We start from the raw sequence: 27,236 nt of genomic DNA on the forward strand, positions 1-27,236 counted from the left end.
AGAATTTCATTGCAACTATGGTAGTAATTGAAAATGATAATGTTGATACATATTTTTAATCATTACCTTTAAAATGTATTTAAAACTGTTGTAAACTGACGCAACTATCTGATGAAGGCTGAGTTAGCCATTCCCCTTGTCCCATCCCTCCCCCCCTCCCCCTTCAGTTTATTGGTTCAGGAAAGAGATGAGCTTGTATGTATCAGGGAGATTTTCATATATATATAGATATAGATAGATAGATATCTATATCTATATCTCTTTTTTTAATGAAACAAGAGGTACTCCATAACCACATTTCCATATGGTGTCTGGTAAATCAAATGATTGTATTTTTATATCCTAAAAGTGAGCAACTCCCACCCCCCGGAATATAATACAGAGCTTGATCCGTTAAGTGCTCCAGGGAAAATTCACCCCATACAGAGGCACTGCGTAAGACTATTTAAGTCCCATTTTGAGCAGGCCTTAAGCTTGCTCTTTACATAGGGATGAATCTCTCCCTTCATGTACAGAATTCCCAGTGAAGTCAATGTAAGTTCCATAAACTGTGCACTGATAGCAGCTGAATCAATATTAACCAAATGGTCTTGACAGTTGAAAATATCTTCAATTTATGGCTTAAGGAGACATAATTTTTGTCCAGCAGCTTGAAAATATTTGTCCAGAATATAAATAATTCTTATGAGTCACTTGAAAAGATAGAGATTGTGTATGTGTATAAAGGGCCTGATCTGTGCTTCTTGAACATCCACAGCTCCCATCGAAGTAAATGGTGGCTTTGGGTGTGCAAGAAACACATGGTCAGGTTCTGAATGAGGAGTTACAGAGATAAGGGATAGAAAAGTACTGTATGAGGGGAATGCAGCTTGTAAAATAAACTTCATTCTGATTTCTCTTGAGATAATTAAGGTGAAAAGAGGGTTAAGGAAAGAGAAATAAGAAACCTGTATAATTCAAGGACGAGTTAGGATACATCACTGATCAAATTTTAAACACTGCATTTTGTAGTCAGGAGCTGGGGGAGGAATAATAAATGACATGAAAAGAAAAGCTATGCTGAGCACTGAAGTGCATACAAAATGGCCCAGTGACCTACAATTCCTTATCTGTGGCACAGCAATGAAATATATTAGCATATGTAATGTTTCTGGGAGGTGATATTCTTTGTGTGTATAACAGAGTGGAATTTGTAGTGTAGTTGTAGCCATATCGGTCCCAGGATATTAGAGAGACAAGTGTGTGTGTGTGTATGAAGTAATATCTTTTATTGGACCAACTTCTGTTGATAGAAACAAGCTTTTGAGCCACACAGAACTCTTCTTCCGATCTGGGAAAGGTACTCCAAGGCTCACAGCTAAATGCAAAGTGGAACAGATTGCTTAGCGTAAGTATCAGAGGGGTAGCCATGTTCGTCTGTATCAGTAAAAACAATGAGGAGTCCTTGTGGCACCTTAGAGACTAACAAATTTATTTAGGCATAAGCTTTCATGGGCTAAAACCTACTTCATCAGATGCATGGAGTGGAAAATACAGTAAACAGGTATAAATATAAAGCCCATGAAAATAAATGTGTTAGTCCCTAAGGTGCCACAAGGACTCCTCGTAGTTTTAGCATAAGTAGTTAGCACATATTCGAAGGGACCATTCAAGGTAGAGTGGAATAGATTATTCTATAACAGTTAACAAGAAACTATATGCCTCCAAGGAGGGGAAAAAAGCCCTTCCCTCCTTACTCATCTAAGTAGTAGAAGACAATGGGGCTACTCATGTGTGTAAGATGAAACCAGTAGTGCTATTACCATTTGACGTCAATGACAGCAGAAAGGGATTCTTGGTTCCTAATCAAGAATTAGACTCAAAATAATTGCAAAAGAATGCCAACCTAATATCCTATTATCAGAATATGAATGCAACATGGATAAGGGATCCACTCTATTCTTCAGCATCTAGCATGAGACCATAATTTCCTCCTTTAGACTATTTTCAAAGTGACTAGATCCAGCCATATTAAATACTTATGATATTTCATGCATTTAACAGGAACTTTTCTGCAGACTTTTCTGCCATGTTAAAAAGTTCAATGCAAATAAGGGCTTGAGCCAATCAAATGTAACCCTTCTGGCTGCTGGCTCATAGAATATCTGCAAGCTTCTTGGTCTCACTGTTATGGGGGTTCCTCCTCATTAGGAAGATAAGTAGTTCTCTAATTCCCTCTAGCTCTCTTAGAATTCAGAGTTCCGTGCCCACCCCTTTCTTTGGCATCAGACTAACTGGGTACTGTGCATACTGCACAGGGACTGCTCCCTCCGAGTGCTAGTCACCCCAAAAGGTTGGGCAGGAGATGAGGCAATGGCCTTGCTTGCCCCTACCCAGTTAGCCAGAGGTGCTTAAAGAGCGAGATCATGGGAGGCATGGTGTACCCTAATATGGGCTGAGGCGTTGTGTGCACCCCTGCCTCCTGCACTCTTGGAAACTCTGCCATCCTGAGATACAGGTGCCCTTCTTCAGGGAGAGCAGCTCTGCACCAGCCCCAATGCAGGGCCTAGTTCCTAATAGACATAGTCTTGTCCTTCTGCTCCAGCTGGTCTGTTATTCTGAGTCATCTTTGATTGTTCTGTCATATACCTGTGAATTATAGAATGTGCAGTAATGAAACCCTAAGGACATGGGCATGTGTGAGCTATTTGTAGTACTAATTTGAACCCTATTCATTTGTCTTCTAAATTGTGTCACTCTTTATTCATATTCCTTTAGAGAATCACATGGTTGTGCTTGAGTCAGGTTTTAATGCCTTAATTTCCCCAAGCATTTAAAATGTTGTACATTTGTAGTAGATTAGCATGCTAAACTTGGCTTGGCTTGATGTTTTTCTTGATGTAAGCAGTGCCACAAAAGCATTACAATATTTCTGAACCCTCTATCCATTTAAAGCTATTTGAATCAATTTCTTGCTCTCCATGATTCCAATAAGTTATTAAACTAGTGATAGCTAAAGGTAGCAGGGAGGTAATATCCCCTCTCTGTGCCGCTGTGGTGAGATCACATATACAATTCTGCATTCAGTTCTGGGCACCAGAGAACTATAGACAAATGGAAGAGAATTCATAGAACAGCAATAAAAATGATTAAGAGATTGACTTATTAGGAAAGATTAAAGGAACGAAATATGTATAAGTTGCCTAAAACACGACTAAGACAAATGATACCCTAAATAATTCCTTTGCCTCATTGATGTTTATGTCCTTCAAGTATTTCTTGAAGGGTATTACAAGGATGTACCACTAGGAATAAAAAACTGAACCTGAACATTTAAAATCTGGGGGTGTATTTTCAGATAGGCCAAATGCTGACATGTTTACTCAATTCTCACTCCGTTTTTATTGAGGCGAAACTCCCATTATTTTCAATGAGAATTCAGACAAAGTAAAGGACTCCTGGTATGGTCCAGGAGTTTATGTGCCTATAAGCATCATTCCCAAGGGCAACTTTGTAAGGAAAACAGCAAAATATATTTTCAAGCTTTAAGAGATCATCTTCTTGTTCCCCAGAATTGAAGTGAGTGGTCTATCTGTCAGGAGTGTGCTTGTCACCATGGTACCATGGCAATAATAAAATCAACAGTTTATCCTCAGCAGCACACATCTCTCCCATTATTTTAAATGAGACTTATGCAATAGTACTAAGGGGAGAACAGACTATTAAGGAGACTATCCTTTCCCTTTCCACAGCACTAAATCCTGCCTCAGAGCCCAGCTTGATAACGCAGACTAAGGGCTGGAGTATCCTCTGTGGTTATTGGGCTGCTGGTGTTCCCAACCCCTGCTTGCCCAAAAGAGATGCTATGTGCAGCAGCAGTGAGTGCCCCTGTCATAACTATAAAGGGAAGGGTAATAGCTGTCCTGTGTACAGTACTATAAAATCCCTCCTGGCCAGAGACTCCAAAATCCTTTTCCCTGTAAAGGGTTAAGAAGCTCAGGTAACCTGGCTGGCATCTGACCTAAAGGACCAATAAGGGGACAAGATACTTTCAAATCTTGGGAGGGGAAGGCTTTTGTTTGTGTTCTTTTTTTGGGAGTGTGTTCGTTCTCGGGACTGAGAGGGACCAGACATCAATCCAGGTTCTCCACATCTTTCTAAACAAGTCTCTCCTATTTCAAACTTGTAAGTAAATAGCCAGGCAAGGCGTGTTAGTTTTCCTTTGTTTTCTCAACTTGTAAATGTACCTTTTACTAGAGTGTTTATCTTTGTTTGCAGTACTTTGAACCTAAGACTAGAGGGGAGTCCTCTGAGCTCTTTAAGTTTGATTACCCTGTAAGGTTAATTTCCATACTGATTTTACAGAGATGATTTTTACCTTTTTCTTTAATTAAAAACCTTCTTTTTAAGAACCTGATTGATTTTTCCTTGTTTTAAGATCCAAGGGGTTTGGATCTTGATTCACCAGGAGTTGGTGGGAGGAAGGAGGGGGAATGGTTAATTTCTCCTTGTTTTAAAATCCAAGGGGTTTGGATCTGTATTCACCAGGGAATTGGTGAAGGTTTTTCAAGGCTTCCCAGGAATGGAATCCATTGAAATGGTGGCAGCGGAACCAGAGCTAAGCTGGTAGTTAAGCTTAGAAGTTTTCATGCAGGCCCCTACATTTGTACCCTAAAGTTCAAAGTGGGGATCCAGCCTTGACAGCCCCCATGAAGCTGAGCTTTGCTGGACACCGGGGGCATGCACACCTTCTGCTGGGGGGGTATAGATCAGTGGTGTAGTGGGAATCTCAGGAGTGTAATTTAATTTACAGTACATTGCAGTTTTTGGATCCACCACATGAAAACTCCCATTCCCCATTCAGAGATCTCCACCTGTTGGAAGGAACTACTGTTTAGTGTTAACTTTATTTTGCCCCCAGTTATCTCTTTGCTTCCATGAGCTGTGACATGCTTGTTCAGGTAGATACTACTCAAGGACTCTCAGGAGGGAAAGTACAGCCTCATTGACAATATACCCCTCCCCCAATTTTCCTCCATCCACAGAGGTGCTCCAAAGACAATGGGCTCTGTGTTGTGGGGAGGGGACAGGCCAGAGGACTCAGATGCTTTGGGGGCATTATGTCCCCTTCCTCTCTACACACACCATAAGGCTTCTTTGGTGTAAATAAATAAGTGTTGCCTTTATCTGCGTTAACTTATGCTGGTCCTCCTATCCTACAGCAAATCCCATGAGTAAGGTTTTGTGAGACAGTGGCCAGTACTACCATTGAGGCGGGTGAGATTGGGACGTGATGTATAAAGAAGCACAGGGTCAAAGCATGGATGGTCCAGAGCTTCAGTGGATCTCCTGAGTAGTGCACGTTTGAGAGATTGAAATTGTCTCTCTGAAGCTCCATCTCCTGAAAAAAATGACAAGGCAGAAACTCCCAAATTTCTATCCGCATGTGTGGGAATAACAGGGAGACCTGAACAATATAATAGACACGCAGAACAACAGACCTTCACTCCCACCCCCAAAATCAGAATCCCATTACAGTTGCGCACTAACACTGAGCTTAATTTTAAAATCGACAAATCAGTACTGCCGATTGCCTGGCCGAGGGGTCTATTTTCTTCTCCAGATGTGCACACTTAAGTCCAATTAATATAAATGGGAACTACATGTGTATAAAACCCCCTTTAGAACCCACACACTGATGCTGCCAGTTACATGCCTTCTTTTTACCAACATCACTAAAGATGTTGGTAAACATCACTTTTCTCAGCAGATAAACTTGCCCAGAGCCAAGCAATATGAACAAACTTGTTTGAAAAGTGACTTCATTCTTTGTGTGCTGGGGAAGGTGCACATGGGAACTACCGATGCATTATATTTACAAAGAGAGGAGCCAGGAGGTGATGTCTTATAAAAATCAATCTAGTTAGAGACCGTTTTACTGATACTCAGTATAAATCTCTTCTCTCTTCCTTCTTTTAATAACTAGATTCATTTGTGTGAAAACAGGATCTTGGTTTTAAAGAATTCATTTGCTCCTGGTGTTTATTTCCCTTCTGAAGCCCTAAGATTCTGTGACATCACAATTAGTTGCTACAGAGGTGATTTATTATGTCACAGAAGGTTTATATTTTTTCTCCTCTACCTGACTGGGGTATTGCAAACATAAATTCATTCACATTTGTGGAGTGATAAGACTACCATTATGGAGTACCTATTTGCTAGTACCATTAGAACCTACGAACTTATCCAACTCCTATTGACTTCAGGGGGAACAGAATCAGGCCCCTACATAGATTACAGGACAGATCCTCAGTTAGTGTAAATATGAAGTCAGTGGAGCTATGCTAATTTATACCAGGTGAGGATCTGCCCCTATGACTTTCGTGGGGAGTAAGCCATGTGAGCAGATGAATCCTGTTTTCATGGCAATGTCTTAGATATTAAAACACCAATAAAAAAGACAGAAAAAAGTCTGAAAATATAAGTATGCAAAATTCTTGCTAAGCAGAATGCTGTTCAGAGTCCTTGAGACATAAGCAGGTCATATTTAACCCAGAATAGGAACATAGAATATGTAACTTTTTAAAATTACAGGCTTCATCATGTATCTACCCAGGTGTTTTACCCAGTTGTGGTAAAATCAGTTGTGGTAAACTGTGAATTGGAATCTGTTATTTAAACGTTTTTTTAATCCCAGGGTTAGGAGAAATTCACATCTGACATGGAATGAGCCTGTCTGATACAACCAGAGCCATATGTGCTGTGGCACAGGGATGGCCTTAAAGCTGAATTTGTAGGCAGCTATGGGTTTAAATCAGCCCTTTAGAGTTACTTAAATTTAGTCTTGTGGGTGAATAATCATTCTTTTGAAATACTTAAACTGCTTGGCTCCCAGTGATGATTCCATAATAATAAAATGCAAAGCAGAATGTTTCTCTTATTATACCAAAAATGATTTCACTTCAAAAGAAACCCCCACAAATTTAGATATCCCTAGGATGTATTATTCACCAGCTTTGCACTTAGCTAAAAGTAACATGTACATTGAAGCTAATCACTGAGCACATTCACTGTTGGGAAAGAAATGCAAAGGGCTACATGGTAACATGCAGCCTCTGCAAAGCACATGCAACTCACAGCAACACCACAACTTTTGGTGATCATCACTTTTTAAAGGTAACTCTACTGTCTACAACAGACAATGTGCCTGGTTACACTGCATGAATAATCCAGTAACAAGCCTCTCCTCCACTGTGATTTGTAAATCAAGGCAGAGGCTTTGGACTGAGAGCTATTCTTGCCTTTATTGCTCAGCAGAATAAAAAAATGTTCTCAACATTTATTTTTCCCCTGGTGTATGTACCAGCAGTGCATATATATATATTTTATATATATATTACATACAATATAACCATCCCATCCTCATCCAGTCTGTCAATCTCTGGTCTACGAGCTATGAAATTTCTTTCCCTATAAAGCACAGCAGTATGGGCATAACTTCCTTTTCTTTTGCTGCTCAAATAAGACTGGCCCAGCATGTAGCCCACAGTAGAAGAGAAAAATGCACATGAACCGAAAGATGAGTGCCCCAATCTGAGTTTGAACATTCTAATCATGATGACTGAGAATAATTGGTTTTACTAAATTAGTGATGGCTGAGATTGTGCCGCACCTACAGAGCCCAAATCCTTCTATGTGGTGGGCCTTACTGGATAAATCTGGGATCTCCACAGAAGCTGGGAAGACATCTCCCTCTTCCTCACATCAGGCAGAATTTAAATTGGCTGCTAAACCTTTTTCTGGGGCCCCAATCCTAGGAGTGCAGGCAAATCTACCTGATTGGACTGGTGCTGCTGAAGGCATTCAGCTCTCATTCAGGCTGCTGTGAATCCTATCATGCAGTTCGTATTTTTCCTCTCCAACGTAAGCGTCATACTGCAGGTGCCTTAATGTTAGTTTTGCTCTTTCAGCTGGTCATGTTCCAAGAGAAAGTAAGTTTGTGGGTCTCAGAGTAGCAGCCATATTAGTCTGTATTCGCAAAAAGAACAGGAGTACTTGTGGCAGGATTTAGGAAAGGAGTAAAGTTGTCCATCCTCTGAACCTAAACATGTCTTAAAAGATGTTAATAAAGGTCATTCATATATTCAAGAATGAGGGAAATGACCTTCTTCCCTCAAAAGGACATAACTGCAAAGAGTCTTTCTCTAAAATATTACAAATTATCTGATATAAGAACACGGGAATCTTCTTTTTAGGAAAGATTTGCCAGAAGGGATAGAATTATCTCTTGTTAGATGCACAAAGAGCCTTTTGTCATTTGAGTTGTCTCCATCTTCTGCTGCTGTGCTATATCTGTGTGTGGTTTGATGCCTTCAGGAATATGCAGGGAGATTAAGCTGCAGAAGTTTAGTTATTTTCTGTTTGCTGATGACACATAGCTTTGTCTCTTCACCTTGACTGATGAGCAAGAGCAACTGAGTTAGGGTTTGATGGAAACTGAAACATGGGTGAGAGCAAAATGATAAAAAAGAGGTGATGTTGGTGGGCTGGGAGAATAAAGTTGTGAAAGATTATATTGAATCCCATGATGGAAGGTGTGCCTGCCATTACTGACCAGTTCACAATCTAAGTGCCTGGCTGGATTAACAGCTAAATTTGGATGACTAAAGAGAAGCTATGGCCAAAATGGCTTCCCCCCACCCCATCTACACTTGACTGGAGGGATACAGCCTTTTAGTTTGGACACAGAGCTCGCTACCAGCCTTTGTGACTTCAACATTAAACCATTGCAATGTTCCCTTTGGTGTGAGTCTGTTGTCAGTAGCTACCGGTGTGGTGTTCTGCTCTTGGTCGATGACGATAACCATCGGCTGCATGCGTGTTCCCTCTGTGTGCTGCCCCAGCTCTGCGCAGATACCTGACACAGCAAACCCTGAGAGAACCCCCAAAGACCACAGACTCTAGTAAGGTACAAAGGAACCCAGGCCAGGTTTATTGTCAAATGAAGCACAGTAATAGTTTCCTATAGACTCTACAGGACATACTACGAATATGTGCCCCCTGGCAACGGACACAGCTCAGTCAGTGGCAGGACACTCCACTGCCCCCTAGACTGGACAAAGATGCGCACTCCAGGACCTACTTTTATACAGTTACAGGACAGATTACTCATCCCTACTGACTTATTGGGTGCTGTTTCCTCCTTTGATCATGTTGTTTCAAACAGATCTATCCATCAGGCTGTCCTTTTGACCCTGTCTTTAAGATGCACCTGCCTGTTCCTTGTTATGTCTGTGGAGTGTTCTGATGTCATCTTGGCACAAGTTCTTCTTATTAGCACTTATGTGTGGATGCACCTGCTTCAAACAACCCTCTTCTTGCCAACTTCTGTGAGTGGGGCCTGCCTCTGGCTCACAGCCCAGTTTTTGCTTGGCAATGCCTGGAAGTACTTTGGTTCAGGCTTCAGGCCTCAGACTGGGCCTCTGACACAAGAGGTCATCTTACTACAGAGTCTACATCCAACATCATTTGGAAGCAATTGTAAAAGGTGGTTGCTTGCTTGGGGAGTAGAGCCTCTTCTCAGGAGCATATTACACTTGTGCTCCATAAATTGCTCAGGCAGCTTTCTGCCCATTTTCTGGGAAAGGCCTATCTGTTTAAAAGGGTAATAGAGCCTTCCTCAGGGGCTGATGTTGTTGCTGGTTTGAAGGTCCTTCCTGGCCTATCCATCCCCTGGACTATGTGATTGGCCCGGTTCTGAGATACTGGCAACGAAAGCTGAGCTGACAACGAAAGCTGTGTTACCTCTCTGGTCTCTAGACCAGGCAGTGAGGTTGGGACCTTTCTAATCCTGGAGAGGAAGAGGACTGGTTGGATGAGCTACAGATACTGCCTTTTGCCTTCCCTGGACTTAAAGTGGGTGGCAGCAGCGAGGCTTCTGGTCCTCCCTAGCCCACCTGGGCCTGTGCAATGGAACTGGGGCCTTCCCAGCCCCACCTGAACAAGCACAGTGATGGGGATGGAAGCTGAGGGGGCAGCAGGGCTGAGGCTTTCCTCCCCCAGAAAAAAGATGGGCAAGGGGCCGGTTCTAGACCATTCTTCTCCTAACCTCACTCAGTCTGCCCCATGGAAGAGCACAGTACAAACGGCTGTGCGGAGGGGCCCTGTTGGGAAAGCACATTCTGTTGGGTGTGGGTGCGTGTTGGGGGAGGGGAGGGGAGAGGAGAGGAGGTCCCCTGGAAGAGCCAGCAGCTGCAGTGGTTGGGGCAGCCCCTCAGAGGCTGCTTTCCCACCTAGCTCTGTAGCAGACGCTTCTTGCAGGCGAGCTGCTAGCTCTGGCTGGGCGCGGGGGTGCCTGCTCCTGAGCTCAGAGCTGGGAGTCCCATTGCGCCTGGCGCTGCACATGCAAGACGCCATGCCCAGGCCAAGGCGAGAGGTTCACGCGTGGGCGGCAACCCGCAGGCCGGGGCTTCGCAGCTCCTCTCCAAGCGCAAACTTCCGCCCCCTGCCCTAGCCCGGGCCGGGGGAAGGGGCACGGCGGGGGGAGCGCCCATTCCTCGTGGAACAGCGGCGGCAGCAGCACGCTTGGCAAGCCCCTGCCTGCCGCCGCCCGCAGCTTCACGTGGCCGCTGCTGCCTGGCTCCTCAGCGCCGGCTGGGCTCGCCGCCGCCGCTGCTGGGGACGGGCGGGCGGCGGTGTCTGGCTGACCGGAGCGGGCTGGCTCTGCAGACCAGTCGCTACGCCGAGCGGGGGCAGGTCGGACCCACCCCATTGCCCAGCGTCCAGCCTAGCGGCTGCGGGGCTGGAGGCAGAGCGGAGCCGGGCGGCGGAGCGTCTTCGGCGCCGCCCTCTGGGGGGAAGTGTGGCGAGAAGCGGTGAGTGCCGCGTGCCGCGCTCTGCCCGCCCGAGCGGAGCGGGGCGGGAGGCTGCAGCCCGGGGAGCTCGGAAAGGTGTAGCGGGCGGTAGGAGGGATGCGGCGGCAGCGGCTCACGTCTCTGGCCGGCTCCGCTTGGAGAAGTTGCTGCCTCAGGGATTGCGGGCAGGGCAGGGGGGAGGCAGGGACCCGACGTGCATTTCTCAGCGAACAGCAGAGGAGCGCCCCAAGTTTCGCCTCACGGGAGGCGCCGGGGAACTTCTGCAGAAGGGCTGCCGCTGTCCTCGCATCCGGCGTGCTAGAGCAGGCATCGCACTACCTGCACCACACACACACACACTGAGTGCAGACTCAGCATCCTACCCGCACAACACACACACTGAGTGCAGACTCAGCATCCTACCCGCACAACACACACACTGAGTGCAGACTCAGCATCCTACCCGCACAACACACACACTAACTGCAAAGCAGGTCTTTTACTTGCACAACACAGAGTGCAGACCCAGCATCCTACCGGCACAACACACACACTGACTGCAGAGCAGGTATTGTGCCTGCATAACACACACACACACTGAGGAGCGCAGAGCAGGTATTGTACCTGCACAACACACACTCAGAGGAGCGCAGAGCTGTCATTATACCTACACAACACACACACACTCTGAGGAGTGCAGAACAGGCATTGCAGCCTCACCACACACACACGGGACTCATGAGGGCTGAGCAGGAATTTTACTTGTCGAACATACACAATAAGGTGTGTAAAGCAGGCATTTAACATAACCATCCACACGTTTCTGCACATCTGTTTCATTACTGCATTAGCTATTTCGAGATCTGTGTTTCCTGTTTACTGCCCTAAGGACGTGAAACCACACACAGCTGTGAGGTAGTAGGTTTTTTTGCTTTGTTGCAGTAATGACTTGCTGATACTGTGATATTTCAACCTTTACATTAAGATCAGCTTGATAAGCTTAGCTATTACTTTATGTATTGTAATAAGATCTGCTGGGGGTGGGGTTAAAGGTGTGTATGCATAGGGGGGTTGAGAGTGTGTGCTCGTACAGGGGTGTGTATGTGAATGTGTGTTGCGATGTGTATATATACAGGAGTTAGGGAGGATCTCTATGGGCTATGTCTATAACAGAGAGGGCTAAAGCGGTACTTGTAGGGGAGTTGGGTTTCTGTGTGCAGGTATGTAGATTTGTGTGATCAGATTTCTTGCTAGAAAGAGTTTGTGTGTTATTTGCTTTGAGAGACATCTGCAAATATCCATCCTTGTTGGTTTTGATGCTCTTTGTGTTGGTCACAGTCTCCGTACAGAAGGAAAAAAAGAGATTTTGTCATGTGCTGGTGGTTCTTGCTGACAATTTTCAGTAGCAACTGCTGGTGATGGCAAGATGCTTTAACTTATCTCTCCCTCCCCCCCATTGCAAAGTGAAGTATGACAGTAACTGCCCAGAATATCTTTCAATATCTATGTATCAAAGACAGGAGGACCAGCATCCTTGATTGAGCAAGTCTTAACAGTGAAGTGTTTAAACTCCCTCTGGACAAATACTAGGTAATGTGTTAAGGTGTGTTGTCTACTCTTCTTTATGTACATTCTTGGTTAGTCATTTCTTAATATGCATGCTCAGGGATTTAGCCTAGATGTTGAGCTATTCAGCATTTCCACCCTATAAACAGATCAGGGGTACTTGACTTTTTAAAAATGTGAAAATGTTAGCCAGCTGTAGCGAGGCCTTGGAAAAATGCATAATTACTACAATAATGCAATTTTTGCTGTCATTGTGCTGGGCTGCCTATTGGGTTGATGCCTGTCTGCCTGAGAACTGCCAATTGGCTAATTACAGTAGTTTTACAGTGATTTGTAAGAGAAGACATTTGTAAAACTGTTTTTATCTGGAGCATTTTCCTTCAGTTAACTCAGACAGTGTGCACGTACCTTGAATAAAATTGTGGATGGCTATTCTCATTCAGTGATGCATATTTTTAGATGATGAAAGATGTTTTTTAAGGGCAAGTGGTTGACAATTCAAAATAGCTTCATAGTATGCATTTATTGAGAATGTAATCAAGGTTTAGTGACTGCTTATTATGGTTGACTCTTTTATGCTATGAATCAGTTGGAACTTTGGAGAAGTCGCATGTGATCTTCCTTTTGTTGTACTCCTTGTTTTATCATAATACTACAGCCTTGCTCTGCAGGGATTCCAGTTTGAATATAACAGGACAGTATTTTAGGATGGTACCGTCTACATAGTTATGAAACCTTCAGATATAGATTTCATTCTGTAACCCTTGCTTTGGAGACAGTGCTTTAGTTTGCTTGTAAATGTGAATTAAAATAGAATCAGTTGGAATGATTAGCCCTGGAAGATCTTTATCATCTGATGGCCGCTCAAACATACCTTTTGTTTTGTGTCCAGAAAATGATCATCTACTTATAAAACCAGAGTAATCAAAAGAACAAGTTATAGGCTGAAATTCAAAGCCCTGTATTCATTGGAATTACTCATGAAGAGTAAATATTTTGAAGGAGTACCTGAAAAATGCCCTCGTTTAGACATTTGTTGACGCAAATGAGTAATTGAATAGTACTAGGTTAATGCTGACTATAGACTACTTTTGATTTTTGCCAAAAAGGGAACATCTCCTTGAACCACTAATCATAAAAATTGGTATTTTTCACCCTATACTATGGTATAACTGTCTTAACATGTTTTGTTCATGTTAGTGATGCAAATGGTGTCACCTCTGATGCCATGATTGCTCCTTTTGTATTCTCTGCTGCTGGTGCCACTTCACACTCCTGGGCATTGAGTCAAAGTAGTCAATTAGCTCTTCACATGCTAAGAAAAAGAAAATTAATTTAAATGCTGAAAAGAAGGAACAACTTGTATGAAAGGTCAGTGAACTACCAGATTTCTGATGACACTGGAACCTGGGGGAGCCAGAACAACATACTTGTGTTTGTAAATCTAGTCAACATGGAGCCCAGTGCTATATTCTGAAGTCAACCACAAATTGATTTTATGGTTCAAGAATTGTGATAGAAAGTCCAGTTACAAATGCAAAATGTTTTACATGAGGGTTTATAATAGGAATGTGACTAACCAGTTGAAATTTGCATTACAAAATACTTATAATTGTGCTGTTATAACTGAAGATGCTATAATGGACTTAATTGTCTTTACTAAGCTAAAACTACAATGGTTGGAAAGTGTACAAAGGAAAAGATAACTGAAATATCAACATTCTGCTTTTATTTCATGTACTTAGAATACAAGGATTGGTCTAGACAATCCATCACCAGTACTAACAAGACTCTTGTTATAGATGCATAGTCTAGTACTGTATATATGCATCATATATTATTGATACTTTTTTCAGTTCATTTAATCAATACAGGCAATTTGCTTAAACAGTTTAGTGCAGCCAAATTTTACTCTTGCTTTTCTTACCTGTTAATTTTTGACGTGAGTTTTTCCTAAAATTACTGTCAAGATAGAAATTGGAAGCTGCTCAGATCTTAATTTCTTTGCTTGAGACAGGCTGGTAATTTTAAAATAAAACTACTGTTTCACATTTTCAGTTTTTATTTGTAAGAAAAAAAAATCTGGGATTTTTTCAGTGTTTACTTTCCAAACATTAAAACTGGGATGAAATCGGTTAAAAATTAAAAAAACGGGAAAAATTAGGTGAAGGGAGGGGGCAAAGGAAAACAAAAACTTTTTAAATATATACATTTTACTACAGTATAATTGAAACTTTTTTTAATGTACAAAGGTATATTTTGTCTCTCTCAGAGCTGGTAGTTTTTCCAGAAATCCTAGTTTGCGTACGCTCGCATAATTTTCTTCGAAGTATCCTTACTCGTGTTGAGCCTCTTGCTGCTTGAAGGTAGTCCAACTTTGAAAATAAGCACTCTGCATCAACAGATCCAGGGGGTACACTCAAAGCTTGCTGTGCTGCTTTGTTGAAGTTGAGAAGTGTGTCTTGATGATTGTTCCAGAAAACCAGCACATCCAGTTTTGTATTGTCAGGATTAGGCAAGTTCATGTATGTAGTAAATTCCCCTTTCAGATTTGAAATTTCTTTAGTGGCAAATGGTTGAAACACTCTGGCATAAAGACCATAGTCTGCTGTAAATTTCACCTTGAGGAAGAGGTGGATGACATTCAAAAAAATATTTTGGATATTGGGGATTCATATTATGGGCCATGGTTGTTTCCCATTTCTCACTGAGTTTTGTGTTAAAGGTTTTGAACGCTTTTTTGGTTTTCACATTGTTGCCGGCACAGGGGTCCGAGGACAGCAACAGTGGGGTTCGTTGCCCGGAGTGCTTCGCGCCAATAAACATACTGGGGTGGAGAAACAATCAAAGTTTATTTGAGATCTCAAAGTGGTGCAAGGAGACAGGCAAGTCTCAAATCAAGCACACCAGCAAAAACAGTTTCTCTCTTCTTTATACACTTTACAACTAAGCCCCCCCCTCTCCCCCTCTCTATTACCCCCCTCCCCCCTCCCCTCTCTACCGAAGACATGTTTATACATTTAAGCAACTAAATCATTCTAGGGCTATAAATCGAGCTTGTTAGTAACTTCTCCCTAAACTGTTATTTGGTCCTGTTTACCCTTAGTTTATTACCCCTTCCCCAGCTAGAAACATGCAAACCTCATCATTATCGTTTGGTACCTGGCATGAGCAAGGTCGTAATTGCTAACTGGCTATTTACACTTTCCAATTCCTATCCTTGGCTTTTGAGGTCGATTAGAGTTAAATATGGAAGGACAGAGATTAAACATGGAAGAACTCTGGCTCAGGCAGGCCTAGTAACCCCAACAACATGTTCCGGGGTGTGAAAGATTTCCAGAAACAGATGAGTTTTCTTGCTGTGTGTTTCTCCTTCAGCTTTTGTGCTTAGTTCAGCTGAGATTTTGGTTGTCAGGATCCGGTAAACATCTGTATTGGCAAACATGTGGGCAGTAGTTAGCGAAAACTCCAGTGTTTTCTGCATGTCACACAGTGATTCCAAGTTTTCAGCAATTAACATTACCTTGGTGCTTAGAATCTGGCAGTTATTTTGGATTCACCAGTCCCTTTAGAGTTTCTGCTTTAGAACCAACAAACTCTGGATGATCTAGGAGACATATTAGCATAGTCCGCGCATTATTTACATGACAGGCCGTGAAATACAAGCTCATCCACAGATGTGGCTCAACAGGGGTAGGTAATTGGCAGTTGGCTCTGCACTCATCTTGCACTGTGTTAAACAAAGCCTTCGACTTGTTCGCATGCTTGAAAATGGCCCCAAATCCAATGATAAAGATTTCTTGTCTTTCATTTCTTCTGTAGCAGTAGCTGCTGACAATGCAGAGTTAGTTAGATGAGCAGGACAGGTAATACACAGCAGCGCTGGTTTCTGATTGAGTTTAATCTCCTGGGAAAACTTAGCCTCGTAGGAAGCAGAATATGTGTTAGTTATGGCCACATTTTCCCAAGTTAGTTGGTACATCTCCAACATGTCAGTTACTGCTGTGTCAAGAAAATGTCTGTCAGCAGAGGGGATGACTGTCATATCAGCACAAAACAATGTGGGTTTATTCGCTTTGAAATAAAAAAAAAAAATGAAAACAAAAGGCCAAGAATTGGACGGTCCAAAGCATCAGGAAACTCATAAAAAATCAGACTAGACACCACGTTTCCCTCAGTTCATTCCATCAGCTTAGATATTAAAGCATTGTCTTTTTCTTTCAGATACTTACTAGTGAGGTTGTCTGGATTAGGAAGGGTTTTTGCTGCTGGACATTATTGATGCACAAAGTCACCAATAGGTCCCTCTACTATTAACAGTGGTTGTCTGGTGAAACAAAGAGCATGCACAAATTCATTGATACAGTTGTGCTATGTCCTCTCTTTCATTAAAGCTCTGGTGAAAGCTCCTTATATTGACTGTTTATCCTGAAGCCCACTTTCTTCCTTAAGCTTCTTGTGTTGCTTGCTTTCAACATGCTCCTTTATTCTGTCAGTGCGAGCACTGACCTCAATGCTGCAGTATTTGCAGCACAATGCATCGCTCCTGTCTTTTATTTTTCTTGAAAATTTCTAACCGCTGATTTTCTTGATAGATTTGCGTTTTTGCCCCATGTTTACCGTTTTACCTTATCTATCTGTAACCCCAAGAAGCTTACCTGAGTTCCGGGGGCTCTGTGTGCTGGTAGTTTGGGAGAGGCACACAGTCCCAGGTAGGAATGGGGAGCCAAAGGCAGACTCAGTCTGCTAGGCAACCGAGAGGAAGAGAGGAGAAACACTGTGTAGAACAATGGGGCCTCTGTTGGTTTGGGGAAGGATTGCAGGTGTGCCAGCTCAGACGAAGGGGCAGAGTCGCATCTCTGACAAGGGAAAGCCCAGGAAGAAGAGCTAGCCTGATCAATAGGGAGTGAGAAGCCCTTCCCTGGGAGCCCTGGAGGCGGGAGAAGCCATTTTGGGAGAAATCTGGACCCAGCCAAAGAAAGGGCAGGACTAGCTGTGTGGGGATCCAGAAGAACCCATGCCCATCCATCCAAACCTGAAAGGAGATTGGCACCCAAAGGAGGTAACCGGGTGGATGAGGGCATTACATATCTTTATCTGTGGAGGATTGATTGTTTAAATTCAGTGCCAAACTAAACGGATGCAAAGAGATAGGCAGGCAGCGTCTGCTTGTGAGCCAATCATAGCGCAATATTAATGTTGTTTGGTTTTCTGACCTCCACTGTGTATGTGTTCTGTGTTTTACATTGTGGAACTGCTTCAGTGTCAGAGCTGAAGGACAGAACAATCACATAAAGCTTTAGTGTCTAACAAAAATAAGTACCCCAAAAATACTGAGTGGATTGATAAAAGGAAACTGAAAATGCGGAACACTACGTAAAAGTAATGTCTGAAGCGTAATCAAAGCTGGAGATACATTTTTTGTTGAGAAACAAAATCCGCAAGGTAGACAGAAAATGTCACTTTATATTATTCAGAGTTCAAAACCAGTTGCGAAACCAATCAGTTTGACATATGTAGACAGTTTCAAAATCAATTGACAAGTCATTTAATCTCTACCCCACAATAACCACAGTGTCCTTTAAATGGCCATAAATACTGTGAAATATTGGGGATTTTTTTAAATACTGATGCCACTAGGCAGCATATGGCAGAAACTGGGGGGGAGAGGGAGGGGGAGGAAGGGGGAGAAATGCACCTCTGTTTCTGAAAATGACATTTGCAGTATATATGCAGGGTTTTTTTTCCAATGATGATCGACGTTCCTAACAACACTCATACATTTCTCTAAGGATTTATTTATTTATTTATATCTAGGGCCTGTTTGTTAAGTGGATGGAGTGTTAGTCATTCCACATTGAAAAAATAATAATACACAAAAATTAAAAAATAACTGGAGATCTTACCAAAATTTCTCTGCTAAACAACAGGTGTAAACATAGCCTATTATGTCTTAAACAAACCATGCATTATTTAATGCTTCCTCACATTTGTGTATTAATCAAATAAAAAAAACAAAGTTGTAGCTCTTGTACTTAGCAATGTATTTAGGTTTCCATTGCAATTACATTGTTAGCTTTAATAATGTCAGATGTGCTTTCTTTAGATTTAAACTAACTCTAATGGTCTGTACTTGTTTAATGATATATTGATTTAGGAAGTTAGAACATCCAAATGTTTTAGTCCTTTGTACAGATACTTCAACTCAGTAGAAAAGAACCAGACCTAAAATATGTGCCATTACATTCTCACACAAGAATTTCATTAACAATAAGGTTACTAGACTTTATAGCCTACAGATCAGAAACTGCGAGGAAATATGCAGTTAAGTGATTCAACACTCCCAGGGCAGATTCTTTGGTGTAATTTGTCATAAATACAACAATGTACACCAGCTGAGGGTTTGTCTCCCATTTATATGGCACTCATCGGTTCCCCTTCTCAGCCTTCAGTGCCTCCCTCCACCACCCACATAGATGGACTATTTTCCTCTCATCCCGAACAGCTGACGAATGACTTTGAGTCCCATCATGTTCCTTGATGGGGACTCTGGTTTTCAAGAGGGAGCATTTAAAAATATATCCTGTCCAAATTTAATTTATTTTACAAAAAATATACTAAATTTTATACTTTACTAAATAAAAACTAAAATTCCATTGTCGTCTGAAAGGTCATTGTGGCAAAACTGGAAATTAAATTCAACAATTAAAGTGTGAAACGGAGAGATTTTAATAGTGCTTTAAAGTGCAAATCTCCATGCAACCTGAAGTGTAGAGATTCCGCTGATGTGTCCATAAGATTGAACACTTATCAGTATTGCACAGTTATGTACAGATTGTTAATTCAGTCTAGTGTATGTATGGCAGAATGTAATGTTTCTATTTAATTAAGGGTATGTTTTACAGTCACACTAGTTATTTGTCCTTATGACCATTTCACTTGTGTGTTTTTGACCAAATAACTGAAAATATGATCATGATTCTGGACTGGTTGCTTGATCTGATTTTTACATAATGAGCAGGAGAGGCAGGCTATCTGGGAACTTGAGTGCAATGAGAGCACTGCAAGTCTTTGATTACACGGCCATTGTAGGCAATGAATAGCGCTTTAGGGGCAAAGGGTTAATGTAGCTTTTGCATGGAATATTCATTTATATTATGCCTAGTTTCTAGCCACTGTTGAACACTGCTTATAAATGCTAGCTTTAAGGAACCCACCATCCTTCATCATAGTTTAGATAATGATCATAAAATGAAGAACTTCTAACACAGGGGTCGGCAACCTTTCAGAAGTGGTGTGCCGAGTCTTCATTTATTCACTTTAATTTAAGGTTTCGTATGCCAGTAATACATTTTAACGTTTTTTAGAAGGTCTCTCTCTATAAGTCTAGATATAAAATAATTAAACTACTGTTGTATGTAAAGTAAACAAGGGTTTCAAAATGTTTAAGAAGCTTCATTTAAAATTAAATTAAAATGCTGATCTTAAGCCGCTGGCCTGCTCAGCCCGCTGAGGGCCTGGGATTCCATTCACCGAGGCTGGCAGCTGGAACCCGGCTGGCAAGGGGCTGGCAGCCAGAATCCCAGGTTGGCAGCGGGCTGAGCGGGGCCGGCGGCTGGGACCCCAGCTGGCAAGGGGCCGGCAGCCAGAACCCTAGACCAGCGGCGGGCTGAGCGGGGCCGGGACCCTAGACCGGCGGCGGGCTGAGCGGGGCCGGGACCCTAGACTGGCGGTGGGCTGAGCGGCTCAGCCCGCTGCCAGTCTGGGGTTCCATCCACTGGTTCCTACCAGCCAGGGTCCCGGCTGTCGGCCCCGCTCAGCACACTGTCGGTCTGGGGTTCTGGCTGCCGACCCCTTGCCAGCTGGGGTCCCAGCCGCCGGCCCTGCTCAGCCTGCTGCCAACCTGGTGCTCAGGGTGGAGGGTGGGGATGTGGGGGGTGCAAGAGTCAGGGCATGGGGTGTGGGGGGGCTGGGTATGTGTGGGGAGTTGCAGGAGTCAGGTCAGGGAGTGTGGGGAGTGCAGGAGTCAGGGCAGAGAGCTGGGGGCATGTGAGGGGGTGCAGGAGTCAGAGCATGGGGTGTCGGGGGACTGAGTATATGTGGAGGGTGTAGGAGACAGGAATGGGGTCGTGGGGGGATGCAGGGAGCTGGGATGCAGGGGTCAGGGCAGAGGGCTAGGGGGGTGGGCTGGGATCAGGGGGGTGCTCCTACCCCCCTTCCTCGCCTCCTTACCGGTCTGAGCAGCGAGGGTGCTGGGGCTGCTCTTCTCCCCTCCCTCGCAAGGGCCATCGGCGGCAGGGAGGGAGAGGAGGCGGGGCTCCACGCAGCACGCTGGGGGAAGAGGCGGGGGAGGGGGAAGCTTGGCTGCCGGCAGAGCCTGCCCTACAGCAGCAGCCGGCAGGAGCAAGCTTGCTTCTGGCCCCCGCTCCCGCCAGGGAGAGCGGTAGGCAGGGGGTGGAGAAGAGCAGGCTGGGTCGGGCAGGATTTTTAATGGCACGCTGCTGCCTGCTGGGGTCTGGCTCAGCCCACTGCCAGGGTTCGTGCCATAGGTTGCCGACCCCTGTTCTAACGCATGATTCTTAATAAGAACAAACAGAATTAAGATGCCAAATCATAATGATTGCCGATGAGGAAAGAAACAGTGTAGTTGTGCTCATTCCACTGTGGCCAGAGGCCAGGGATCCAAGATATTATTGTGAATATTAATAAAAATGGTATTGTGAATGTTAATAAAAACGAACAATACATTATTGGGTCCCCCGCTCAGTGTTTCTCATACATAGTTGATGTGTCCTCCTCAGAAGTTGTTGAGTGAAATTGATGTAAATTCCAAGTAGACTGTGTCTGTAAAACAACATAAGAACGGTCATATTGGGTCAGACCAATGGTCCATCTAGCCCAGTATTCTATTTTCCAACAGTGGCCAGTGCCAGATGCTTAAGAGGGAATGAATAGAACATGGCAATTATTGAGTGAGCCATCCCCTGTCCTCCAGTCACAGCTTCTGACAGTCATAGGTGTAAGGACATGCAGAGAATAGAGGTGTGTCCATGACTATCTTGGCTAAGAGCCTTTGATGGACCTATCCTCCACGAACTTATCCAATGCTTTTTTGAACCAAGTTATACTTTTGGCCTTCACAACATCCCCTGGCAATGAGTACTACAGGCTGACTGTGCATTGTGTGAAATAGTACTTCCTTTTGTTTGTTCTAAACCTGCTGCCTATTGATTTCATTGGGTGACCCTTGGTTCTTGTGTTATATGAAGGGGGAAATAACACTTCCATATTCACTTTCTCCATACCATTCATGATTTTATAGACCTCTGTCATATTCCCCTCCCTGTCATCTCTTTTCTAAGATGAACAGTCCCAGTCTTTTTAGTATCTCCTCCAAAGGAAGCTGTTCCATACACTTGCACACAATAATTTTTGGTTTCAGAGTAGCAGCCGTGTTAGTCTGTATCCGCAAAAAGAACAGGAGTGTTTGTGGCACCTTAGAGACTAACACATTTATTTGAGCATAAGTTTTCGTGGGCTACAGCCCACTTCTTCAGATGCATAGAATGGAACATATAATAAGGAGATATATACGTACAGAATATGAAAAGGTGGAAGTAGCAATATCAACTCTAAGAGGCTAATTAATTAAGATGAGCAATTATCAGCAGGAGGAAAAAAAACTTCTGTAGTGATAATCAAGATGGCCCATTTCAGACAGTTGATGAGATGTGAGGATACTTAACATGGGGAAATAGATTCAATCTGTGTAATGACTCAGCCATTCCCAGTCTCTATTCAAGCCTAAGTTAATAGCATCTAGTTTGCATATTAATTCAAGTTCAGCAGTGTCATAACTGTAAAGGGAAGGGTAACAGCTGTCCTGTGTACAGTACTATAAAATCCCTCCTGGCCAGAGACTCCAAAATCCTTTTCCCTGTAAAGGGTTAAGAAGCTCAGGTAACCTGGCTGGCATCTGACCAAAGGACCAATAAGGGGACAAGCTACTTTCAAATCTTGGAGGTTGGGGGGGGGGGGAAGAGGGACGAAAGCTTTTGTTTGTGCTTTTTGTTTGGGAGTTCGTTCGCTCTTGGGACTGAGAGGGACCAGACATCAATCCGGGTTCTCCCCATCTTTCTAAACAAGTCTCTCCTATTTCAAACTTGTAAGTAAAAAGCCAGGCAAGGCGTCTTAGTTTTACTTTGTTTTCTCAACTTGTAAATGTACCTTTTACTAGAGTGTTTATCTTTGTTTGCTGTACTTTGAACCTAAGACTAGAGCGGAGTCCTCTGAGCTCTTTAAGTTTGATTACCCTGTAAAGTAATTTTCCATACTGATTTTACAGAGATGATTTTTACCTTTTTCTTTAATTAAAAACCTTCTTTTTAAGAACCTGATTGATTTTTCCTTGTTTTAGATCCCAGGGGGATTGGAACTGTATTCACCCGGAGTTGGTGGGAGGAAGGAGGGGAATGGTTAATTTCTCCTTGTTTTAAGATCCAAGGGGTTTGGATCTGTATTCACCAGGGAATTGGTGAAGGTCTCTCAAGGCTTCCCAGGGAGGGAATCCATTGGGATGGTGGCAGCGGACCAGAGCTAAGCTGGTAGTTAAGCTTAGAAGTTTTCATGCAGGCCCCTACATTTGTACCCTAAAGTTCAAAGTGGGGATACAGCCCTGACAAGCAGTTTCTCCTTGGAGTCTGTTTTTGAACTGACTGAAGAAGTGGGCTGTATCTCATGAAAGCTTATGCTCAAATAAATTTGTTAGTTTCTAAGGTGCCACAAGTACTTTGTTTTTTTAACAATGATTTTTGTTGCCCTTCTCTATACTTTTTTCATTTCTAATGTATATTTTTTTGAGATGGGGTGACCAGAACTTCACAGAGTATGCAAAGTGTGGGCATATCATGGATTTATATAGTGGCATTATGCTATTTTTGCCTTATTACCTGTACCTTTCCTAATGGTTCCTAACATTGTTAGCTTTTTTGACTGCTGCTGCACATTGAGTAGATGTTGTAGAGAACGATCTATGATGACTTCAAGATCTTTTTCTTGTGTGGTAAGAACTAATTTAGAACCCATCATTTTGTATATATAGTTGGGATTATTTTTTCCAATGTGAATTACTTTGTACTTATCAACAGTGAATTTCATCTGCCATTTTGTTGCCTAGTCACCCAGTTTTGTGAGATCCCTTGGTAATTCTTTACAGTCAGTTTTGGACTTTACTATTTGCAAACTTTCCACCTCACTGTTTACCTCTTTAAGACTTATTGTCTTATCATCCTTCACAAATTCAATTCCCAAGTCCCTCCCATCCAATGAAGGGCATTGTTCTACAGTCACCTAAAGTGGAACACCACCAGGCAGATCCCTTGAAGAAGAGAAGGTTACTCACCCTGTGCAGTAACTGAGGTTCTTTGGGATGGTTGTCTCGGTGGGTGCTCCACTACCCACCTTCCTCCCCTTTACTTCAGAAGTTTTTCTGCTAGGGACTCTGTGGTAGGAAAGGAATTGAGTGGGGTTTGTTCGCACAGTGCTACATAACCGACAGGTGGCACGAGACGGGGACAGCACATGTGTGACCAAAACAGGCACTGCAACTGAAATTCTCTGATTGCAGGCACGGGGATGCAGGTTCAACTAAACCCACAGGGACAACTGTCTTGAAGAACCTCAGTTACTGCATAGGGTAAGTAACCTTTTCTTTGTGCATTGGGATCAGCAGCTGGACCCTTGCATCGTTGATGTCAATTGGACTCTGCACAGGAGCATGGATCTATGCCAGCAGACCCTACTTTGGCATTGGGGCTTTAGAAAGCCAATAAATCCTTGATAGATTGGCTGAGATTACATGGTGATGTTTGTGTCGTGGCATTCTATTTATTGCATATGTAATGATCGGTCACAATGACTCAACTTCAGTGTGAAAGAACAGTAATACAAGGATTACTTCACAATTACTGTGTGATTTTTTTATTATTATTATTATTATTTTTTTGCAACTCTCTTCCTATCAAAGCAGTTAGTCAAGGTTGAGTATTTCTGGTCGAGGTTGTGAGTGTCTCGTTGGAGCCTTTCCTGAAGTTAAAAAAAATGAGAAATTTTATAAATAATAATGCTATAAAACAGTTCAGTATCTCAGATTGAGGATTGACCTGCCTAGGGGATATAGAAGAATAAATCAAGATGAAACCACAATCACTTTTGACATTTAGTGTTAGAATTACTTTGCAAGGCTATTTATACCAGCTTTAAAATAGTTTTAACAAGAAACTAGATGTGAGAAGGTGAACCTAGGCTAAATGAGTCCCATTATCAGAAAGGGAAAACATTCACTTGCACACTACCAGACTATTTTAAATACTTATGTTCTTTGCAGAATAGACTTTGTACTTTACTAAGTATAGCAGCAAAAACTGAGAATATTTAGTCTGAGAAATGGATATATATTGGCATCTTTTAAGTCAAGTTTGGATCTCTGTTGCACTTCGGTAAATCAGGTTTAGCTCAGCTGAAGTCACTAGAGTTACTCTGAATTTGCACTGGTGAAAATGAGACCGTATCCATCCTTTCTTTGGGTGGTATATAATTACTTTGCTCAGTATTGTTAGGCACCGAATGTCTGCGAGAGAGTAGTTTCCTGTTTTTTGGAGAAGAGCAGAAGACGTTGCTCTGCCAAGTAGAAAGCTAACCTAGCCTCTCCAAAAGTCACTTACACAGTAAGTGCCCTTCTGCATGAAGGTATGGCTAGTTGAGAACACACATCAAGGAGTTTGTCAGCAGGGCAGTTCTGTGGTTTTTATTTTGTACTTTCATTACAAGGCCAATTTCATCATATTCCTCCACACATCAATAAGTCCATCTCTTTGAGCATGACCTCACCCTACAGCTGGGGCAGCATCCCTGGCTGATTCCCCCCACTTTACAAAGGTTATCCTCTTACGCAGTCACAGCTATATAACAGGAGGGCGATCAATTGTTCTTGTCCACCGAGGGAAGAAAATTTTGAAAATTTACCCCTGAATAGCACTATTCAGGGGTAAATTTTCAAAATTTTCTTTGCTCTCATTGACTGACTTTCATCGGAGTTGCCTGGCTAAACCTGTGTAGTGCTTTGAAAGTGTACCTGAAGCATATTTTCCCCCTGATGTGCATATTTCACTCCCATATCTATTGTATGCTTTAGATGGCACCATTCTCATAGATCATGGTACTTAATAATAAAATAAATATAAATATACAAATCTCTATTAAGAAACAACAAATTAAAAATAACCAGAGAAAAAGGTAGTCTGAAGTTTAGGTTTGAAACTACTTCTTTATTAGCAGTATATTATTCATCCACTTGATGTTTCTGTGTGGTATATAGAACTCCATGCAGTGTGTGCCCTTGGTAAACAAAGGACTCAAAGTTGAAACTCAATCTGTGTGGCAACTTGTTAGTCTATAATTTGTAGTAGTTTTTGTTAAGATAAACTGTGATTACGTATATTGATAGATTCTAGGGACAGAAGGGACCATTGTGATTATCTAATCTGACCTACTGTATAACACAGGCCATAGAATTTCCCCAAAATAATTCCTCAAGCATATCTTTTAGAAAATACATCCAATCTTGATTTGGAAATTGTCAGTGATGGAGACTCCACCATGACCGTTGGTAAATTGTTCCAATGGTTAATTATGCTCACTGTTAAAAATGTATGTCTTATTTCCAGCCGCTGGCTCATGTTATACCTTTCTCTGCTAGACTGAAGAGCCTGTTATTAAATATTTGTTCCCCATGTAGACACTGATGGACTGTAATCAAGTCTCCCATAACCTTCTCTTTTGTTAAGCTAAATAGATTGAGCTCCTTGAATCTATCCCTATAAGGCATGTTTTCTAATTCTTTAATCATTCTTGTGGCTCTATTCTGAACCCTCTCCAATTTATCAACATCCTTCTTGAATTGTGGGCACCAGAAATAGACACAGTATTCCAGTATTGGTTCGCCAGTACCAAATACAGAGGTAAAATAACCTCTCTATTCCTACTGAAGATACCCTTGTTTATGCACATCAGGATTGTATTAGCTCTTTTGGCAACCGCTTCACAATGGGGACTCATGTTCTGCACATTATCAACCCTGACCCCCCAAATATTTCTCAGAGTCATTGCTTTCCAGGATAGAGGTCACCATCCTGTAAGTATGACTTACCTTCTTTGTTCCCAGATGCATACATTTATGTTTAGCCATATTAAAACAGACATTGTTTGCTTGCACCCAGTTTACCAAGCAATCCAGATCAGGACACTGCTAATCTATTTTACTTTTTGAACATCTCTTTAATTTATCATGGGTCTTTCTAAGTAATCTGTTTCACAGTGTACTATAGAGTAGGGAAAATGGGGTTAATCTTGATAAATAAATGGGGTTAATCTTGATAAATAAAATGACCAAATGGCCAAGATGGAGGCACTAGCAATATAGTAAATCAGAGTTTTTCATTCATACCAGAGTGTACACCACTTAATTCTCACAGATAAAAGAGATTGGGGGAGGGCTCCTTTGAGGGAGGGATAGCTCAGTGGTTTGAGCATTGGCCTGCTAAACCCAGGGTTATGAGCTCAATCCTTTGGGGCAAAAATCTGTCTGGGAATTGGTGCTGCTTTGTCCAATACAGATTTTCTTTGCTCTCTGTCTAGATCATAGTTCGCATCACAGAGGGAATGATAGTAGTTTGCTATGGTGTTTGTGCAAACATATTTAAAAAAAATATATTTATATCTATTATTTACAGAAAATAGGAGAGGAAAAGAACTACCTCCTTGCCTCTGCAGGTAAAGGGA

General features: G+C 42.5%; 1 protein-coding gene across 6 annotated transcripts in view; it reads left to right on the forward strand.

Moving 5' to 3' along the window:
- Positions 1-10,525: 10,525 nt before the first annotated feature.
- Positions 10,526-27,236, forward strand: part of CHST15 (carbohydrate sulfotransferase 15) — an 88,380-nt gene continuing 71,669 nt past the window's right edge. Inside the window, exon 1 of one of the 6 annotated variants that reach the window (XM_054035896.1) lies at positions 10,526-10,853. The gene's annotated coding sequence lies outside the window, so the exon portion shown is untranslated. The other 5 variants (XM_054035900.1, XM_054035897.1, XM_054035898.1 and 2 more) reach the window with 5 other exon arrangements.

The sequence above is a fragment of the Malaclemys terrapin genome, chromosome 7 (genome assembly GCF_027887155.1).
Source record: "Malaclemys terrapin pileata isolate rMalTer1 chromosome 7, rMalTer1.hap1, whole genome shotgun sequence".
NCBI classification, from domain to species: domain Eukaryota; kingdom Metazoa; phylum Chordata; order Testudines; family Emydidae; genus Malaclemys; species Malaclemys terrapin.